This window comes from Schistocerca piceifrons, chromosome 8 (assembly GCF_021461385.2).
Source record: "Schistocerca piceifrons isolate TAMUIC-IGC-003096 chromosome 8, iqSchPice1.1, whole genome shotgun sequence".
Classification (NCBI taxonomy): domain Eukaryota; kingdom Metazoa; phylum Arthropoda; class Insecta; order Orthoptera; family Acrididae; genus Schistocerca; species Schistocerca piceifrons.
Window position 1 is genome coordinate 221,505,113 of NC_060145.1, and position 12,913 is coordinate 221,518,025.

General features: G+C 42.3%; 1 protein-coding gene across 1 annotated transcript in view; it reads left to right on the plus strand.

Moving 5' to 3' along the window:
* Nucleotides 1-207: 207 nt before the first annotated feature.
* LOC124712223 (atrophin-1-like) overlaps nt 208-12,913 on the plus strand; it is a 391,525-nt gene continuing 378,819 nt past the window's right edge. The window contains exon 1 of the mRNA XM_047242517.1: nt 208-305. The gene's annotated coding sequence lies outside the window, so the exon portion shown is untranslated. The remainder of the gene's footprint in view (nt 306-12,913) is intronic.

Consider the following 12,913-nt stretch of genomic DNA (forward strand, 5'->3'; position numbering starts at 1 on the left):
CTCCTCGGTTAGCGGCAGGTGTCCATTCATCGCGCACGCGTCATGCGGTGAACAGCGTAGTCAAAGTGCCTACAGCACTCGCGGACCAAGGCAAGTCTACACGACGAAACGAGCCGAATCGACCGCCGATACGTGGTGACTGTGAAGTATCCGAACTGTGTGTACGTCACGGTTTACTAGGGTGTGACTGCTCTGTTTAGGTTTTTTTTGTTTTTCTTCTTCTTTTCTTGGAGACTCATAGTGAAGTTGACCTAGGAAGAAGAAACGGCGCGAGGATTACGTCCAGAACCGGAAGCAGATTAGCGGTAAGTACGCTTACCACAGTTAATGTTGCCACTTTGGCGGAGCCACGAGTCAGAGATGTCGTCCATGGATGATCGGGAGCTGTAGCAGACGCGGAGCCGCGGGGCAGAAATGCAGTCGGGAAGATACGGATGCGCGGAAAGTGGGTTTCACGGCCAACGGCTGCTGGGGGGCTTGCAGGCGGCCCGGCAGGAATGTATCGAGAATGCAGACATAGTCGTCTCCGTCACCTTGCTTGCTCGACACCTTTAAGCTCGTTTTAAGATGCTCTCTGCTTTGCTTGGATTCATTTTGTGTCGATGCATTTACAAGTACTAGTGCATCCGACGACAAACATCGGCTTATATGTAAAAGCGTTTTCATGATCTTTTCTTAGCTGTTATTTTGACGTCAGTTAACCAAGTTCCTTGATAGCGACTTCGAAACGAATCTGCTTGATATTTCGGCAAAATGTTGTACTGCGCGCAGTGTAGCAATCCTATAGATGGGAGGTGAGTAGAGGACCGGAAATAGGGATGACATAGTTAAGTGGGTAGAGCTGAGTATCGCAATATTTGGGAAATGAAGGTAGAAGCTCTTATCCAGTAATGAAGGGGAAACTGTGTGAGCAATATGTCTCTTCCAAGACCTTGTTTGAAATAACAGGAGGTATAGCGTACTGCAGACATTACCATGAAGTTTACCACCCGATTCTGCTAAACAGCCTCCTCATATGCACAGAATTAAGGTTGTGGTTGTTTGTTTACAAGCATTCATTCAGAGAAAAATGCGCTTACGCCGCGGCCAACTTGTATCTGTGCTCGAAGGATAAGTGTCATACCGATTATTTGTCGCAAAGAAAAAATAAAAATTATGTGAACATAAGAATGTTTCTATCCACGGCCTTGCATCTACAAATGCAGTTTCACAGATAATAATCTGGATTTTTTGCAACTGCAGTAAGTCATTATTCAGACCATTTTCGGACTCTGGTTGAAGGCTACCAGCATTTCCTTGTCTGGGTTCCATTTAAACATTTGTTGCTGTGCCCTTACGTCCGCAGACGGTTCTGTAGATCTTTGAAAGTGCAGTCCTTCTTTATCTCGAAATTAAGACTTAATAAGGGTTTCAAAAAATACTTGATGCCTGAAATAGTGATAATAATAACAATCTAACAACAGAAATTTCATTCTTCCTGGAACAGTTTTGTAACGTCCTATTATACAACTGAATTCTTCTTAGAAGGTACAAGTAAATACTTCAGCAGCTCTCACGTGGAATGCTTATCTACGTGATGACTGAACTGACGATCGAGAATTTTTAAGATCCGCCTCTATATGACCCTTAAGAGACAAAGGTTACGGGAAGATAGACTGTTTAAGCTGTTATAAGACGATTTCGTGTACTTACCACCGCTTCATCTCGTAAGGATGCAAACAAAACTGTCTGCACGTCCGCGATGTAATAACATTTTAAGAAGGCTGAAAGTAACTGCCATTGGTTCAAGAAAGGTATCTACAGATGTTCAGGAAGATGCTCTTACTATAAAGCAAGGACGTTAGATTGATGATACGCCTTGAGAATCGCTTGATACATATTGAACTATCTAACCATTGTACAAGTTGTATCACAAATTCCATCGTCCATTCTGTATGTATTTTTTAAATGTCATTATACATTTAGAAGCACAGGTTCTTCTTTAGGGCATCAGCACACTAGTCAGAGAACATCAGTGGAACATCAGCGTGATGCAAACGTGAATACGTGAATTGGGTGCTTCTTCGCCGCGTAAGATATTCCACTCCACAGTCCTCTTCATGTTATTTCATTTGTATACACCACATGCTGTTATTTTAAGTGAACACTGCCCTTAAAATAGTACGATGTTTCAGTGCAATAGAAGGAAGCTGTTATTTAACTCCCATTATCGCACTGTCCCTTGTTGTGAAGAAAAGACACTATAACTACCCGAAGACGTAGTTATCTTTACCAGGAATTATCCAAAGTTATAATCAAGAGAACGAAAACCTTGCGTGGCTAAAAATTGGCTGCCGTCCTGTCAGGACCACGGACAGTTTTGCAAAAAAAGGTGTAAGGTGGGAGTTTTAGGATGAATCAATTCGATTCCCTCACAGCTTCGCCCTTCCGGGTGCCGATGTGCGGCTGCGAGGGCGAGAACCCGTCCACGGACAAGCCCGTTGCGAGACGAACCTCGGCAAAGCCTGCTGAGCGGATACAATTGCTAATTGGTACTCTCACTGGAGGAACCTTTCCCGCGGAAGCCTGCGGACATCCAGGAAGCGGCAGCCGGCTTCCTCAGATAGCACATCTCGCGTCTGCAGAATGCACCCGCGGGCACCTGGGTGGAGGGAGGAGCTATCTCCAAAGCAGCTTCCACAAAACTTATAAATTCTGTGCCGCGTGCGTTTCGCTAGCATTGCTTGTGCATACTACAACAATGATGTGTCGGTAAACCTTTGTATCGTCTTATTCGCGACCTCCTTTTTTTCAGTCTTGAAAGATAGCAGCAGAGATTAGATCTCCAATAAAATGATAATTTTACTGAAGAAGTCCACCTTTTATGATTTTCTTGTAGGCCACGGCTCTTCGTTCGAACTCTCGTAAACTGCAGAAACGTTTTAACGTAGCTTAATCACATCGTATTATAGCTATTTCCAACCAATACTAGTCAGGAACGATTTCAATAATCGTTAACGCGGCATCAAACTTAATCCAATGAGCAAGCTTATTTCCTTAGCTATCGTTCTCTAATTTGCCTTGCACTATATTATTACTGTGACATGGCAGGAATGTCTATTTCCGTTTCTACATCACCGCAACACATTAATCAAGTAAAACACACAGGTAAAGGATGTATCAACACAGTACGCAATACATTCTTAATGAAGGCATCGGTTAACAAGAATACACGCATCGACCCATCGTCGCACTGAATCACTGATGCGCTAGGCGAGTTTGCATCTGGTGAGTGCGGAGGCCAAGGCATTGCTCCCCCTCCACCTACACTTTTGTCACGGAAGCTTCCGGACATTAACCCTGAAATAAGGAGGAGCACCATCGTGCAAGAGGTACATGTTTTGTCGCATTTGTGAAGACATACATTCTAGCAGAACAGGTAGAGTATTCCCTAAAAAAGCATGGTCAGTTTCTCCGTTAAGGCTGGTTGGAAGAACGTGAGGCCCTAAAAAGCCACCTCCAGTCTTGGCCCAGACATTGACAGAAAATCTTTATTGATGACGTGACTGCTCTATTTTGTGAGGATTCTCGATAGCCCACCCGTGTTGATTGTAAAAATTCACAATCTAATCACGTTGCACTAGAGTGAAAGTTCACATATTGTTCAATAAACGATTCGCAGAAGTATACGCGTGCAGCCAATTCCGCTGCTGATACTGCCTCACAAATTGTACATGGTATGGATACAGCAGGTCCTCGTGAAGCAGGCACCAAACAATTGTTGTCCTCAACTGCAAGAAGAAGTTCAGTTGAGGTGCCCTCGTCCTTTTAGGCCTCTCACAGTCGCGAGTAGCAGGCTTAAACGATCCGTGCTCCCTATGATGGTACACTGAATATTTCATGTGAGAAAACGTATCACTTAACGCTGGTAGGTTCTGTTCCTGTGTGTTTCCCAGAATTACTGTAATTATAAATACAAGTAGAAAATGAGCTTTAACATGGAAATAAAGTGATGCTTGGCCCATGTCCCGGCAACATATATTCTTCCTCCATGTGTGAGGGATGTTTGCTGATAGTTTGGCCATACCTTTTTGCTACACCACGTGTACACATCGCAAGACGCTGTACAATGCATGGAGGGGGCTGCTTCATGTCAATGTTGTCGATATTATTTCCTGTTTCTTTCACTTACTGAGTGCGGAGAAAAATAACTGCCTATATACATATCCTAATATCTCTCAAAAAAAATGGTTCAAATGGCTCTGAGCACTATGCGAATTAATTTCTGAGGTCATCAGTCCCCTAGAACTTAGAACTACTTAAACCTAACTAACCTAAGGACATCACACACATCCATGCCCCAGGCAGGATTCGAACCTGAGACCGTAGTGGTCGCGCGGTTCCAGACTGTAGCGCCTAGAACCGCTCTGCCACTGCGGCCGGCAATCTCTCTCATTCTCACGATCTCTACACTAGGTACAGTGCTAGCATAATGGTTGGTTGGTTGGGTGGTTTGGGGAAGGAGTCCAGACAGCGTGGTCATCGGTCTCATCGGATTAGGGAAGGATGGGGAAGGAAGTCGGCCGTGCCCTTTCAGAGGAACCATCCCGGCATTTGCCTGGAGTGATTTAGGGAAATCACGGAAAACCTAAATCAGGATGGCCGGACGCGGGATTGAACCGTTGTCCTCCCGACCATAATGGTCCCACACTCTTCTTCTAACAAGGGTTCTCTGAATTTATCCAGCAGTGCACATTGTTTTTCTTTCAGAGATTCCTCGAGGATTCCTGTTAAACTTTCATATGTGCTAAACCGAACTGCTACGATCCTGGCAACGCATCTCTGAATTCATTCTATGCCTGCTGTCTTGTCTACTCGATGAGAACACCAATATTGGAACAACACACTAGAATTGGTCACAGCAGCGGCTTGTATGTGTTTCTCTGTACATATCTATCGCATCTTCCCCGAACCCTTCCACCAAATTTAAGTCTTGCATTCCCTTTCCCTAAAATTTATTTTACAAGATCGCTCGATTCCATATCACTTCTTATTACTAATACTAAATAAATACATAATTTGGCATGCTCAAAATGCTAATCTTGTAGTCAAGTACTATACGGTTTCTCCTCCTTGTTGGACGATTTATCTTACAATTATCTACACTTACATTTATCTACATTTGAAGAGAGTAGCAACTGGAAATCTTGCTGAAATCTTTCTGCAGTCAGGATCGTCCAACGGCGATACTTTCTTGTACAGAACTGCACTGTCAGCGAACCATCACAGGCGTAACAGTAACTGCGAGCGTGAACCAAGGGAGTATTATAAGTCCGTTACTTCTCACAATACACATGAGGCTTTACGCGGGTGATGGCATGTATACAGAAAGATCGATGTTCTGTGGATGGATCCTCAATGTAAACGAATGGCGTATATGTAGACAGAAAGACTCATTACTGTATGATCACACGATTGCAGAACAGTCACTGGAAGCAATTGTGTCCATAAAACACGTACGCGCGCGCAGCGATTTAAAGCGGAACGACCACACAAAACTAATCGCAGAAAATGCGGATGCCAGATTAAGATTCACTGGAAGAAGTCTCAGGAAATATAGTCAGTTAGCAAAGGAGGTAGCTTACATAACAGTTGTTCGACCAATGCATGAGTATTGCGATCGGGAACAAATAGGACTTCTAGAGGAAATAGGGAAGACCCCAAATAAGAGCATCGCGTTTCTTTACAGGTTCATTTAGTAAGCGCGAGCGCGTTACGGAGTCGCACAGCCAAAATTGCAGGGGGAGGCGTTGCAAGAAAGATGTTCTGCATCACGGAGCAGTTTACTGTTCAAGTTCCTAGAGTGTAAGTTGTTAGAAGAGTCCTCCCAGCTGCTGTAAATCTCTCGAAAAGATCACGAAGATAAAATTAGGGCGCTTCGAGCCAACATGGAAGGTTACCGGCAGTCGTTCTTCCCCCACTTAATTAGGGTGAGGAACTGAAAATGTGGAAGGCAGCACTATACAAAGTACCCTTCGCCAAAAACCGAAAAATGGCATGCGGAGCATAGATGTAGGTGTCATACTTCTACTGATTCTATCTGAGAAATCATTTATGTATACCGCAAACAATAGAGGTCCTTCTTCGCTTCCTTGGGGCACTCCTGATGCTACTTTCGTTTCTACACAACATTCGCCTTCCAGTATAACGCACACGGCTGTATCAGGCAAATATTGCTCAAGCCAGTCACATACCAGCAAAGATACTCGATAAGATGGCACCTTTGCTAGGAGTGGACAATGTAGTGTGGCGTCCAATGACTTTTGGAGATCTAGAAAGACGGAATCTACATGTTTACCAGCATCTATTGTTTCATCCATGGAGACATTATTCACTACAGGTCGGTACGCTTCATTCCTTATTTATTATGAACATCAGGAGATTGAAGAGGCTTCGACTGACGGTTTTAAAATGACAGCGACTACCGCAAATGCAAACACTTATTGGATATTACGCGAACGTTAGATTCCCTGGCGCGTACCTACGGTGAAAACCGCTCCGACTCCCAGCCGGGTGGTAGCGGTGAAATCTCACGGCTTTCCTGCAGATGGAGTGTCAGTTATCTTCTGGCGTAGTTATATGTTTCGAATTTATCTAGAATTATTGAACTATAGACACAATATCGTCAGCAAATATTTCTGTCTCTCATCTGTTTCCACGTAGTTAGTTACTAAAATAAGGGCAACCACTCACGCACACCGTTTCAATTTGGTAGCGTCAGTCTAATTGTTTCCGTTCGTATTCGCTTCATTACTCTGCATTCTAGACGGCCATTTCTGCGTCTTTGCACTTCTAGTTTCATTTCTCCATTTTTCGAACCAAATGGAGATACATATAAACATTTGCACTTCATGAAACCTGATAACGCTGTAACTTTTGACAAAATGACTGCATCTTTGTATGGCTCACACATTTGGGATCCATATCAGTACGTTACGTACCATATGAAGAAAAGGACGGTGCCGTCTGTTCGTCCGGTGGGGGAGTGTCGTGCAATTGCTGTCAAGTATCACCTGGGACACAATCCATGAAAGGAGTTTCGCGAAAAGCTGCTTAGAAAACCCCAAGTGCGGGTTTTACAACAGAGAATTTAGTAATGTTTTTCAGCCTCTTGACTGTAGGTCGCGTAGGGACTGCAGAAAAGAAATCATAAATAATTATTTTACTTACACAGGAATATAGAAAATCTTCCTATGCGCTACCAATCAATAGAATGATAAGAAACACTGGTATATAGAACAGATGGTACAACGTTATTAACGTCTACTAGGCACTTTGTACATATTCGAACGGTATAAATTTGGGTTTCTTTTTAGGGGAAAGAAGGCCAGATACGTAACGAACAGAAAGAACAATACAATACTGCCAAATACTTATTTTACTATTCACTGATTTTCTTATTACTACACAGTAATAGCGGTGTAAATTTCTGTTTTTTACGACTTTACGTTTGTGTGAATATTGATGTTTCGAAGATTTCCAGGCGTTAATGTCCATTAATAGTTTACGATTTGAGTAGAGGAGGTTCGTGAATTTGAGTATTTAAATAAAAAGAGTGTGTGTATTGAACAACGCGTTACCGAGACAGTTCATTTCGAAAAGAGTTAATAACTTTATCGGCAATTGTCCGCTTACTTTTCGAGACCTCGCTCACATGGCTTACGATCTATTTTCAGTTACACGCATGAGCTAGTCTGCTACATCGTGTCCTCATGCGAGTACTCTCACTTTCTCTTCAGATCCACAGTTATTCTTCTCTCGCAGCTAATGTGAAAGTGATATCGTGCTACCAGTACAGTAGCGGCTCTTTTCATCAACATTTATCTCTTCGTTTCATTTATTTCCATCTTTTTCTGAAGACTCATTTCACCTGCCATTCATTTTGATGCGTCCCAGTTAGAGCTTTCACACCTTTTGTATGGGATCAGGAATTACTGTCAGAACGCACCACCAACGCAAGCAAAGGGCGCAACGACAGTACATATGATAAGTAGAAAATGTTTACGTAATAATTCTTGCAACCCTCGAGCGACCTCCCATTTCGATGAACTAAGATATCGGCATTTCTTTTCGAAGGGTAACTTGCCACAGCTTGCTTTTTCCTCTGTGTTGTTCTAAAGTACTCGTCTAGCGTCGTGACGTCCTGAGCTGTCTTTAGTTTGGACTCACAGAGCGAGTTTTCTCTGTTTATTTTTTATTTCGCCTCTACGTTCGCTGAAATGCTATTCTCACTTTTGTTCTCACTTTTGTTCATCCAACATGACGTATACAGTTATGAACTTCCTTCACTTTGTCTAGGCTTGAAATCGCCTATCCACGTACTTACATCTGTACTCATACCGAAGGACATTGTACAGGAAGCGTTCGAGTGAATTTTTATTGTGTTTTCTTCCAGTTTCACTGACGGATGAGACTTCAAAAGGTTTTATTTTTTCTCCTACGAGCGACTTATTTAATTTTATGTAATTTCCAGGTCCATTCGCGGAATATTCGTTGGACACAGCAGATTCTGATTACGTTTCTATCTAAAAACGATCAGTTCAAATATTTTCCGCAGTTACTTCGTCTTAAAAATCAGTGTTTTTGTTTGAGTGTGCGATAGTGAAGACTGTTCTATCTTTGGTATTACGTCTCATTCAAGCATCATACTTTCCACGCACTACATCAAAGACATCCAGTCTAGTGCTTTATGATCTGTCTTTTTTATAGGCAACATTTAGTTCTAAAAGTGATTTGTGCGCTCATCGTGATATCAACATATCTTTAATCTATAACTGTCTGTAGCTACGTTTTTTTAAGTCATAAACTATCAAAATGTTTCTATTCGAAGACCACACTAACCCTGCCTGCATTTCGGTGCTCATATACCCGCATCGGCGTCGTGTTGGATTGCATGTACGCTGCAGCAAAGCCCGCAAACGCAAATTTTTTGATCTATTCTTGTACTATGGTTTTACTTTCAATGAGTTACACAGTTTCAGACTGGAAGACAGCAAAACGCTTCGCTGTTGCGTTGTTGTATTCGTCTCGGAGAATGCCGTTACGATGACGTCTTCGTTCAATGACACAAGGCCTGGTGTTCACTGGAGGAGAAGTACATAGCAGTGACAACAGTCAGAATCATTAAAGCGACGTGTCACTAGTACGAATGGAGATTATCGTCACTAAAAAAAAAAGAGAGAGAGAGAAAAAGAAAAGGCCAATGTAAAAAACATAGTAGCTATAGAGGACTCTATATGTCATGTCGAAACTCTTCTCCAGTGAAGTCTTAGGAGTACAATTTAAATGCATTGACTGACAATCGCATCGCGAGGCACATTTACAAGAAGTAAAATGGCGTGAGAAATGAATGTTATACGTAGGAGGCTGATATTAGCTACCCTCTAGCTGAACAAGAGTTGACTATCTGTTCTCCACAAAAATAACCTGCACGAAACAATTCAAACAGCGGCAATACCTCCATATGTATTACACTTCTGCTGCCCCGTGTGAACATTTCAGAAACGAATAATATGTGTTGGTCAGCAATTACTGAAAACTACGTTGCTTGTTTATTTTCTCAATTTACCTTTCTCCTCGTCTGGGCTAACCGAATCAGTTTCCTTAGTATGTTCCGCGTATTGGAGTCTGTTCGAAGCAATGACGCCAAATTGAGCGTTGAAGTATTTTCAACAGCACACACGACCAGATTTTGCACTATCGTCGCGGAAGATCTACTCGTGTATCGCTTTTTTATGTATAAACAGCAATTTCGTAAACATGTGATGCAATGACGAAATAAGTTTGTTCTACCTAGGCTAAATATGTTTCCAAGTCGATAGGATTTACCTACGATTTTTGTAGATTCGACTAACTGAAATCGGAAACCTCCGTAATAAGCAAAAGAAGTTTGCAGTTCTACTGGGATGTATTTCCGTCGCGCATATTCGGTGCCTGGTAGCAGATCATCGACTTGCCTCTCTTACACACATAAAGAAAACGGCTCCAATTCCCGTTTCCAACCAAAGTTTTCTGGAGGTTTTCCTTGATTGTAGTACCACGCGGGGTAGCCGGTAGCCGCGTCTTGTCACCTCCCGCGCGGCTTCCCCATAGGAGGTTCGAGTCCTCTCTCAGGGATAGGTGTGTGTGTCGTCCTTTGTGTATGTTAGTTTAAGTTAGGTTAAGTAGTGTGTAAGCTAAGGGACCGATGAGCTCAGCAATATTGTCCCATAAGACCTTACCACAAATCTCCAAATTTTTTCCTTGATTGTGGCTCAAATGCTGGAACTGCAAACCAGGTAACGAATAACCGCAGTTGGGACCCCGTTTAGAAGCTCGTGTGATATTTGGCTGAAAAAAAGTGGATTCCACAGTGGGCCGAATCTATCACAGACCTTTCTACCCTTCTTTGGGGTAGGCCCAGTATATGAAACCCTAAAAAATATATATATATCTCTGAAGTGTAAATTCTCTTGATTAATTACTTAGATCCAATCAAATTGAGTGTCAGTGACCAGGCGAGGTCATTGTAACAGTTCGGAGCTACTTCCGTAAATTTCGATACACAATAGCAGAGAGTATTAATGGAAAACTTCAGTCGCTCACAGCGGAAAACAAAACAAAAAAGAGTCGATTAGGTCTTTCAGTATATCTTCTGATCTTTGTACCATAATCACACGAAAAGTCGTGTGAACGTTGAAGAAACACATGACTGACGGTCGAATGCGACTGGGCGCCTGCAAAATCGAAACGCTCGCCACTACAAGAATTCATTGTTGCGACTGGTACCTCGTATCTTATCGGGCACCCATGACATCATATGTGTGACTTTGGAGGGTTTGGATTCTTGTCAGAACAGCTATAATTTATTAAATTAATGGGAAAAGTCAGAAAAGGAAAGTTATTTCTTGGAATCATTTGCTATGTCGAACAGTACTTGAAATTTAAATCATTGTACAATACAACTAGTGAACTTTGTCGGAGCATTTTCAGACGCTTTTCGACCTCTTTTGTAGAAATAAAAGTAATAAGCAATAAGGCACTTCTAGTTTACAATAAACTTCCATCGTACTAGTGTGGTAGCGTCAGACCGTCTAGCAGACATAAAACTAAGCTACGGGCAACTAGCACTTTATCGCAACAACATCCAACTTGAAATTGGCCGTATATACCTAAGTTGCTAAATCCGGTTTTCGGGATGGTTTTTATAGATCAACAGTCTTGAACATAGTCAATTAACACCTTCGTAGACGAGTCGTAAATGAAAGCAAACCAAATTTCGTATTTTATTTTGTGTGTGTAATGGAACTTCGTACAATTGTAAACTGCCTTTAGTTGGAACCCGCATCACAATCTATGATTTCATAAAATGGGCAGCTGAGTTCTGTACTCGAAGGCACACTGACTGAGTACCAATTATCCTGTATGTTGAGCAGTGTATATAACGAAAACTAGACCCGCAACTCATGGTATTCTGCCATTCTGAAGATACATTTTAGAAGAGATTTGTGTCATTTTGGGCCATTCATTAGCGCGCAGAAGGTACATTCGGATTGGCAAATGATTTTTATTATGTGCGCTGCGAAAGATTCGTGCGCTCGCTACCGAGATAAAAACCGTTACAAGATGTTAAAAAAGCGTAACAAGCGACGACCGTTGCCGAGTGGCGAGATAACTGCCCACTGGAGTTTATTACAGCTAACGGTGGGTACTGCTGAGGCGGCAATGACTCTCAACTAAAGCCAGCCAGCACAGAGAGATGGGCAGTCCCCCTACTAACGCTGCTGCAGCCACGTACCTTCGCAACTCGTGGAACGGGGAACCAGGTAAAATGGAGATCACGATCTGTTGTCCACACCACTTGCTTTGTGATTCGACGATGATACTGCAGAAAGGAACACTTGTACGCTGTTCATCCATGTATACACATATACTCCGTAAGCCATGGTCGACAATAGATCGTACCTGTATTCTCGATCTTCTGTTCTATTCCATTCCTGCGTGTTTTATTGTTGTCTTCAGTCCCAAGACTGGTTTGATGCGGCTCTCCATGCTACTCTATCCTGTGCAACCCTCTTCATCTTCGAATAATTACTACAATCTACATTCTTTTGAATCTGCTGTCTGTATTCATCTCTTGGTCTCCCTCTACGATATTTACCTCTCCATCCTCCTCCTCCCCCCCCCCCCCCACCCTACTTCCCTCCAATACTAAATAGACGATGTCAAAATGTATCAGAATGTGGCCTGCCTACTGATCCCTTCTTCTGGTCAGGTTATGTTACAAATTTCTTTCTCCCTCAATTCTGTTCAGTACCTCTTCATTAGCTACGTGATTTACCCACTTAATCTTCAGCATTCTGTAGCACCATATTTCAAAAGCTCTGTTCTCTTCTTTTCTAAACTGTTCATCGTCCACGTTTCACTTCCATTCTTGGCTACCATCCACAAAAACACTTTCTGAAAAGCTTTTCTAACAATAAAATCTATATTCAATGTTAGCAAATTAGTCTCTCTTCCTCAGAAAGCCCTTTCTTACCATTGACAGTTTATCCCGCGATTTGAAGATGGCTAACAACTTAAACCGAAGCTAGTAATCAATAAAAATAATAAACTGCAGTCTTCACATATAAAGAATTTTCTTCTGAAACCAGTAACTGTAAACAATTACTGATGGCGCATCTCCAACTTGACCACAGCAAGAAACAATTTTAACTTAATTTGTGTCAAGTGTAACTAAAGAGTGCAAAACATCGCCACAGTTTTAAACCCAATCTGACCGTCCAGGTTATCAGTCTTAGATAGAAGGCAGGAAGGGTGGGTAAAGAGATTGGCGTTGCCTTTTCACACATGTAACATGTGTGCTAGTTGACTGAACAAAGTAATGTCTTCTGGC